Genomic DNA, 10,324 nt, shown 5'->3' with positions numbered 1-10,324 from the left:
TCCGTGCAATGCTCCGAATTACAGTACTCCGAAGACTTATTATATGTTACCGTCTCTTATGACGTCTTCTGATTTAACAATTTTCTTAATTTACAACTAAAATTGGATATAAAAGAAATTCATAACTAGCCTCAGTGGTCAAATAAAATTGCCGAGAATTCCTTCCCTTGATGTAAAACGTATATAAAACGTTACTATTTAAATGCAAAAAAATGATTCACATTTCATAGTGGGTATCATATTAAAATGTTCCGGTTGAAGACTCCAGTTCGATCTCCTATTGTAAGATAAGATTCAATGAATTATTTATAGACTTAACCGTCCATAATTCTTCAAGGATTTACAGAGAACACCGAGCGTTGGATTTGGAAAATAATTCACATGAAAAATATATAATTTAATTTGATTCACAGATCATAATGATTAATTTAAGTTTTGGTTGATCATAGAAAATATTGAATAGAAAAAATGGTGAATTTGATTCTCTTATTCACTATTCAAAACAGTTTGTTCAATAAACAATCTTTCAGTCAACTAATCAACTACTTGTTTTATCCAATACCCCAATGAACATTGCAACAATGCGATAATAAAGGCAATATATCCTGTATTAGAGTATTCAAAATGGCCTTGGAAGCACCAAGAAAAACATTTTTTCTAATAAATTAGTTCAGTGACCAGATTAAATTAAACTATTTTCAATAACTTAAGTTGGCTTAGTTCCGTGTTATGTTGAATCATTGTCATAACTTTGATGTCTTCTGAAGTCTTACATGTATGGCGTATTATAACCGGTTCGTTGACTGATGTAAAATAAAGTTAATTCTGTATAATATACTTAAATTAAATAAAATGATTACAGTTAATTTTCTATCAGATATGAAAGTTTCAACACCTAATAAATGTTAATGTTGAAAAGTTATAAACATCCGGTTAAAGAACAGGAAAGTTTTGTATCCAATTTGTCTAATCTATAACTTTTTGTTACCAAAAAAGTTCTGTTAGTTTAAAGTACTACTTTTTTACGCCAATTTTCTTGCCCTCATATACGCGTTAATTAGATTTTTATTGACTTGTAAACGGATAGATATTACCAATGACGTCATGATATCAGCAATATCTGCCCGCGAATCTGTTAACAACGTCCTGAAAGAAACACCAGTCTAAACGTTTAATAACCAACATTACTTTTTCAATATCTTCACTTTTAAGACATTGTTTCCTCTGACAAAAGTTTGATACACTTCGGATTTAATATAGGTTATCGTTTTACTACCGAAATCTTCTATGACAAAATATATTTTCTGGTTAAGTGTCAAAATATCAACTTCCAATAAATTGTTTTCTATAAATCACAATGGTGAAAGATATATTTTGATGTTTATTTGATATTGTTATAAAGTATTTAAGAGTCTAGACTATGGGTCTATATATCTATTAACCTTTCTATCCAATACTATTTACATCCCATTCACATCAATAACCTCTTTATTATATTATCTATATTTCATTATATAAGTTATCATATTAGGTAATAATATCACACTAGCTGTTATGGACACGCTGACTGAAATATTAAGATTCATGTCATACAGTTGAAGTGGATGGGGTCGACCTCTGGACTGGTCGAATTAGGGATAAGCTTGATTTGTCATACAATGGCCGCGATAGAAGTCTACCTCGCGACTGACGGTATCTAAGAGCAGCTGCATCATAAATTATTGCTAGAAACTGACCATAATTTCGCAGTTGCCATCAGCTGCCAAAAGGCTCTTGAATACCAAATTAGTTTATGTCCTAGACCTGAGTGGTCGGGAATTAGGCGAGCTGCTTTGGACCACAGTTCGGCCTAAGCCCTTTTTATATATCATACTGAACATTGGAAGTATTATCAATCCATTTTCCATAGTTCACTGTAGAGTATCAGAATCTAACCGATATAAACCAATGCGCTCTCAACAAACTATTTTGCTGATTAGAATATATATTATTCACACTGTTGTAATGATAACTTGGCTATCTATCCACAGTCTGTGTCTCTAATCACTATCTATCCACAGTCTTTGGCTCTAATCACTATCTATCCACAGTCTTTGGCTCTAATCACTATTTATCCACAGTCTGTGGCTCTAATCATTATCTATCCACAGTCTTTGGCTCTAATCACTATATATCCACTGTCTTTGGCTCTAATCACTATCTATCCACAGTCTTTGGCTCTAATCTTTAAACTACCATTATTCGCTATTAGCTAACATACTACTAGATATTTTTTAGGTTTAGGAATTGTCAGAATGTTATGATTTAATTAAAAGAATCCAGTATAAAACTAACAGCTGAGTATTGATCACATAATGATATATATTTACTTATCTAACATTCAATTACGTGGCATATTGACATCAACCCAGCTATTATATCATGTATCTGAATTTAACTATATTTCATTTATATCAGTCAGTTTAGATTAAACCACATTAAAGTACATTAGAACGTAGAACTTTCTGTAATCGTGTGGCTTCATTTCAACTATAATTATAGCTACAATTGGAAATTACTTGTTTTAGTTACTAGATCAATAACAAGTGCAGAAATCAAAAGAAATAGATTAACCTTACAATTTTGTGACAAAAAGCATACGGTTTGTTTCCTCTTCGACAGGGTTTTCCAATAAGCCATCCTTATCAGAGAGCTGAAAGGTCAACAAGCTGTATAGGAAGATAACATATCAATTACCCCAAAACCTCGAAATATCGTTTTGTTTTAAACCCGCTCCTAAGTGGTGTAATCGTTGTGGTTGGTCTTGCAGGACTTCTTGTATTTCCATGTTAATGACCTTCGCCTAATTGTCAACTTAAACACAGTTGTTTATAAACAAGGCACTTTAAACATGTAAAATGGTATCATTCGGGCTGTTATAAAGACATTTAATGAGCGTCAAGATTAATTTCTCTTTTACCAAATGGTTTTAATAGAGTAATATGAGGTTATTGATTTGACTGTGTTTTTGTGATGTAATAATATCAGAAACATGTACATCATTCTGTTCTCGTTTGTGTGAACTGAAAAAATCTTTAAAAGCTATAAGCTGAGCCTTTACATCCTAAACATCATGCTATATATTTTGTTTTCATCATTTCGAAAAGGAAATTGAATGTTACATGTTTCAAAACCATAATGGCATTTGGCGACATAAATCTAGTTTCAAAAGGTAACATAATACAGTTGATCAGATTAATAATTGTAAATTATGTACACGTTATTCAGTCACTAGAATGAGAGACTACATAATAATTATTAAACCACACTGACATTAACAGAGACCTTAGGACAGATCTTTTTACAATCTTTTGAATGTCCCAAAAAATAGTACTTTGCCCAATCATCATGGTTAAGAAGGATACCTTTCATATTGGAGTAAATTCCTTTGAAGAAGCTACATTAAAAGGTAAATATAAATACATGTACTTGATGTAATTGTCTGTTTTTTTCCTGCTCTTTAGTGCAGTGTGCATTGAAGGTCAATTCATAACACAAAGGCTTACTTTTTCTTGATTTCGAATTTGAATTGGTCTTTTTCAAGCACAATCTTTAAAACATGCTGTCTGTCTCATCCAACCGAGATCACTCACAGTAGTACCATGTTGAAATATCAACTTTTTATTCCAACCTTAGGTACGAGAAAGTGTCCAACTCGCTGAGTCATCGCGCCACAAACTGTAGATAAGTAATTTTAACCAGAATCTATCTTAAATGCTATCTTTAAACACCATTATATAATCTGAAATCTTGACATTTATTACGTGACTAATATCAACTGATTCATAAGAGTTCGTCGCACTTCCGTTGTTAACACATTTGCATGAATTTGAAATTTATCGAGTTGAATCTCTTAATTAACTTTTTAACATCTTCTATTTATAGATCTTGTTACTTTATCGTAAGGTGGTCGGATACGAAAGGTTAAGACAGCCTTGAACTGTCAATAAATTGAAGAAATGTTGTTACTTAGCAAGGTGCTTTTTATAATGTTTTCTGAGAGTATAGAGAAAAACTTGATTACTTGAGTTCGTTTAACTTATAAGTTGTTATTCTCAGTCAAGTTACTGGTGTCGAGATGAAGGGGAAATGAAGCATAGTTGATGTGATAAAAATGTTATCTTGTTAAGAAGAAAAATACTGGTTCAATGACATATTATTTTATAGTAGATTACAGTTAGGTCATTAAACAACTAAAGTTATTGGTTCTTTTGATGAAGACTTGTATTAAATACTGAGGCCAATTTACATCAAGTGTTTTTAAGATATTGGTATTCCCAAGGTGAAACATTAGTATTCTTAACATGTATCAATATTTCCTGTGCAAGAATATTATCGTTTATTGTTATTCGTCGTTATTTATAAATGATTCATACCATAGTACTGAAACCAGTGGAATTTGAAGTCTTTTAATAACTGTATTATATAATTAATGTTCTAAATCTTCAATGATTGACAGAAGTATTAGACTACTCTAAAATAAACGAGGATCTTTTGAGATGTACAATGGTATACGTCCATTCTATTTATTGTTCATCAAAGGAACAGAACGAATACGAGGTGTTTTCTGAAGGGTTCAGACCCTTTACATGTATCTCAAGATTATTGAGCAAGTTTCTACTCGGCGGGGCTGAAATTGAAAATGTTGAGTCGCCTATATTCTACAGAAAATGACAATTCTACGGGAAACGACCATTCATCAAGTACATTTTAGAAAATATCAAGTTAAACTGTTATTACCTCTATATTTACAAATAGTTGACATCTATTACAATAGAAAACCCCACTTATATGATATACATGTATTATCATAGGTTTTCATTGATTTAACATTGTTATTATCCTCACATGTAATGGTAAATATATAGTGTAGGTCATACAGTCCTAGTTAGTTATTGACAAGATACAGACACACATTGACAAGTATGTGAACATTCTCAGACATAATTTTCAACCAGATTAACTTATAAAACTAGAGATCGCATTGATATTATTAAGATAAGAACATTCTGTCAATATAGTCTACTATTTGTGTTTGACATGTTGTTCTTTTTCTCTTTGATTTTTATTTTGGTCAAAATAAGATTAATTCCTTATCAGAGATGACATATTACATCAAATAATTATTTTTTAGCATTCCATATGACATCAGTATTTGTCAAAATGTACAACTTATTCCGGCTTCATCAGGACAACACGATGTATATAGTTAGAAGTGAAGGGTTTTTTTCCCTGACTAAAATGATCCATTGCAATTTTTGTTTAATGTTAAAAAGTTTGTGTCCCATCGGTTTTGGGTTCTGAATCCTTCGATGTAGTTAGAAGAGTACCATAATTAAATGGTCCATGGTAACTTTATTGATTGTTTAAGGTAACACACATTTTGTGCCTCTTCGGTTCTGAATTCTGAAACCCCAAGACTTGTCTACACGTTGACCATCTAGGACTGCTTCTAGACTTCAAGCGAGCTTTCACCATTAATTCGAGGATTATTATTCTAATCGACTCTATTCTTGCTTCTCCTTGTAGCTGAAATTCTATGCGTTTCATTTACAGACTCTTTAACATAGTCAATAAATATTTGAAATGAAGTGAAACAAATATTAAACTTGATGCCTGATGAAATTAATTACTTACTGATGCTGAATAAGGACTGATTTGAAAAGTTACGAGAGTATCGAAAACTATCTCGTTCATCTCCTGAAATTACATAAAGCAAATGAAATGTACTGTAGCGAGAATATAATTAAAGTTTTTAATAAATATAACCATATTGATATAATTCTCAACAGTTTTCAGACGACAAACAGATAAAGCTCTTTTTAATAAAATCAGAGAAGAATTTAGTTTATAAAACCTTGAGCGAGTAGATTGAAGTTGTTAATAATTTTAAAAGAATAAAAAAACTCCATTAGATTAATGAATGTTAACATCATGGTAAAAAAAGTTTCGTGAAAGTAAACATGATTCAATTAGTTGAATGACTAACCGAGCGAAATTTGAATAAAATTTTAAAAAAACACCATTCAGTATCAATGACATACAAACTAATTAAAATGAAAAAAAAATTAGAAGCCTATAGGTTTTAATTTGAATTGAAAATGAAAAATTTACGACGGAAATTCTTCAGACCTATATTTCATTTGAACGCGCTCATTAAAAGTGATCCATGCCTTTTCGTAAACATCTTTATATTCAGGTCTTGCTCATTAGTGTTTGATTTGAATTGAAATATTAACGATGAAAATACCTGTCCTAAAAACGAACTAAAGACCCACATTTTATTCCAGACCTTCGGAAGTGATCTATTCTTTTTCGCACACATCTTTGTATTCAGGTCTTGCTGCCAAGAGCTCACAGTATGTATCTTTTCTTTGGTGTATTTCTATTATATGTAGATATGTAAATAAAAAAAGACATTCAAATGGTTTGTCGTTTAATATCCTCAATGACACAAATTCACAATATATGGTTTCTTTGATTTTCAATTTATAGAGATAAAACTGAAAATTGCTTTTTACATAATATATCTATATCATATGTCTAAAAATGTCAGCAGCCATAAGCCTAAGAGTAAATTTTTTCATGGAGGGGATTGTTTTCGTGTTGCCTGTTATGCATCCGTTTGAAACCAGACAGCGCTCCGATTATTACCGTCGACGTGTTATAATATCCTTTTTGTTTGCGCTAGGAGCATAAGCACTGCACTATAGAAGGGCTATAGAATAAAGACTGCAGTTAAAGATGATGCTATTTTCTAAAGGTCGATTGATCTTAAACATGCTGCCTGGAGCTTTTACCGAACGTTTTATCATTGTGGACAGACGGAAGCCAACAAAAAGAAGACCTGTTGGGCATAATAATATGTAAAAGTAATAATCTATCAGTTCATGTTATTTGCCTGTATATGAGAGTACGATCTATATAAAGCTACTGGCTATTTCTATTTTGAAATGAAAGGCCATAAACTACTTTCACTTAAACGATCATAGTAATATAATTCACATCAGAATTCTAAATATATTAAGGTTTTAACGGATCAAGTTTCGGTTCATTAAGGAATACGGTAATTGTAACCCAGATATACAAGTTGACATAAATTGACTCAGCACTGATCCAATTATTAATACAACATTTATTCCTTAATGCATTGCTAAAATAACTTTTATTACCTTAACTTATAATTATGGAGGGTATGCAAACATTTATTTAAATTGATTTCAGCGTGATATACAGTAATCCTATTTTATTCTGTCACTCAAGTTACGGATTTTGAGATGAAGGGGAATAAAGTTGATATAATTCAAAATGTTATCTTGTCAAGGAGAAAAAACTGAGATATTGGTTTATAGTAGATTATAGTAACACCATTATAATTATTTGCTTTCATGAAGGCTATTGAACTATTGAAATCAGTTAAGGTCATACAATAAAGTAAGGAAACGGCATTAACCTATTCTTGATTTCTAACTTTTGAGGAATCCTTAAAGGATAGGTTGAAATTCATGTGTCCCTTGACTTCTTTGTAAATCTTAACTAAATCTGTACGTAAACTTTTTAAGTTCGTTATGCCTTTTACTGTGTATTAGAAAACTACTGTACGGATTTAAACAAAATAAACACCGAGTTGTAGAGAACATGTCTCCCAGGTGTCTTTATGTGACCCAACACGAAAACTAGTTTAAGCTACCCACATTCTCTCGACATTTTTTATTTCCAGCTTGTTGTTAGGTGCGGTTGGGATTTTAATCCTACCCGTAATTTCACACTTGAATTCAGTATAAAAGTCTGTGAATCTGATTGTCTACTAATGGTCGTCAATCTTAATTATGACAGGAATATAATTATTCATAGTAGTTTTCCTGAAGTATCTGTCATCTTACCAATTAGTGACTCCTATGTGAACGACTTGACCAATTATATACGACTTCCCTCTTAGTATCGTTCCTGGGAATCTTTAGGTCAGAATGGGGGGGGGGGGGGGGGATGGGGGCTCGCAGGCCCTGTCGCAGAAACGCCATTGTTCATTATCACTGGCATCAGATAAAAAAAAATTATCTTCCAAATAGTAATAGATTATATTTGACAGGTTTACATAATCTGACTTCAATATAAAATTATATATAGATTTACAGTTTTAAGTTAATCCACTTTTTAGTATTAAATCCAGATTATATTTATGTAAAAAAATGTTTTGTTTTCCTGTTTAAAGGTATTGAATTTAATTTATTGGTGTGGGCGATTATACTGTCAAATAAGATATTGGTCTGTTGTATCAAATTATGTCGGAATGGACAGAAAATTTAGAGTCTTAAATTTGGTTTATTTAAGACCATATATCCATTAAACTAAATTATTATTGATACACGCTTCTAGGCATGCTTAACAATTACTATTACTGTCTGTTTTGCCTGTTATGACACCTGGTAAGTTCATTAATGAACAAAGACTCATTTTTGCCAAGTTTAAAAACTTGAATTTTTTGGTCAGTAGGTAATATACCTTTAAAATATAATTTTAGCAATTGTTCAAGTACGTCTGGTCCGCTTGATGTTATCGGGCAGATGTAATTCAAACGTAAAAAAAATCCTTAAGAAAAATTCAGTCGATGAATTTCGATTGCATTTGTGAGTTTATCCAGACAAATGTGTTTTCAATATTGACTGTACAATCCTCAGTAGTTGTCAACAAGGTACAGAAGCGCTTCTTTCAAGAAAGTATGTGAACTTTCTCAGACACAATTTTCAAGTAGATGAACTTAAATAAAAACCACAGATGACAATTATGATAAAAAGTCAAGAATATTCTGTCAATATCGTCTGCTATCTTTAATTTGTTTCTGATAATTTGCTCTCTCATTCCTTTTCACGTCAGATTGATAAGTTCAATATTTTAGATGGCACATGTCAAAGTAAAGTTGTCATTAGTCACAATTTGTCTGTCTCATACACCGGTGCTTGTGTATAAAAATATAGTGTATATGATACAGAAGGTTTTTCGTACATTGTGTCTACGTTCGTCCTTATGGACTGATTGGTAGTCAGGATCGTGTCACTTTGCTATAATGGATCTAATTCTAACATTCTATTATTAAGTCAAATGCTACTAAAAAATTCCGATGTTAATAGCTATGAAATGCTTCCTGATACGCTGATCGTCACAGCCAGACATATGAAATTGTTGTTCCCTCGGCAAGTTTTATACTTGTTGTACCGCGGTCACTAGTTTTGGTCTATATCGGAAGGTCATGCTGTTTCTCATTTCATCTGGTTCGAATATTAAAGCTTTCTGATAATGTCTTTATTGAACATATCATAGTGAACATAAGTTGTAGATAATCAGGGACTTAAAATTGATATATAATGAGCTTTACCACTGGAACTATGAGGTTATTCACCCAGTCAGTAGCTTCTGAAGTTTTTAAGTGGTGAAATTTCCCTGTCATGTTTTAACTGTAATTTTAACGCTAAAGGGAAAAATACTCTTCAGTTGAACAGAATCAGTTCACTAATCTCTATATCAAACCGGGTTCGTTTTTAAAACATGAATATTATATTCATGGGAAAATACTAAAACATTGAATCTAATTATGATAAATGTCAGACAATCAGACAGTTATTGGTGTTTGGTTACTTTCAGTAAAGCTAAACCCGTTATTATCAACTAGATAATTTGTCACACATCTTCACTGAACTAGATGATACCACCAGAACTAAAATAGTGCAGGACCTCTTGAGACCTTTTCACTAGAAGTATGGTAGATCTATTGGCGTGTAAAACACGGCAGTTTATAGGATATATATAAACCGTTTCTTATTTTACAGTCTGTCAATGACTGTCAAGGGAGAACGTGTTCCAATTATTCACTGTATCAGGTAGTGCGTGCTAGAACCAAAGTCTTGCAATTCCTAATACCCTCTAAAACCCTGATAAAGCGTCAAATTCGCCAAACAAAATGGTCGAATATTCGAATATTATGATGGATTATACAAGGTGTGCATTCATAAAACAGGATTTGGTTCTTTCATTAATGTCATAATGTTTGCTATAAGAACTTCATTAGACTATAATATAAACATTTCGAAAAATATCCCTGATTAGGATCGCTCTTCAACTTTTAATCTGCAATAGCTATAGAAATGTGCAACAAACAAGAGATCTTTCTTCAGATGGTTAACCAAAATAGTTCACAATGACGTCAAATTTAGAATTCGGGTAAGGTTGAAAAATAGATATTAAATAACTGTGAGCTTTTTAACCAATCACCAACAAGCATTTCGATTGT

The sequence above is a fragment of the Lottia gigantea genome, assembly GCF_000327385.1.
Source record: "Lottia gigantea unplaced genomic scaffold LOTGIsca_8, whole genome shotgun sequence".
Classification (NCBI taxonomy): domain Eukaryota; kingdom Metazoa; phylum Mollusca; class Gastropoda; family Lottiidae; genus Lottia; species Lottia gigantea.
This window is presented reverse-complemented; position numbering follows the sequence as displayed.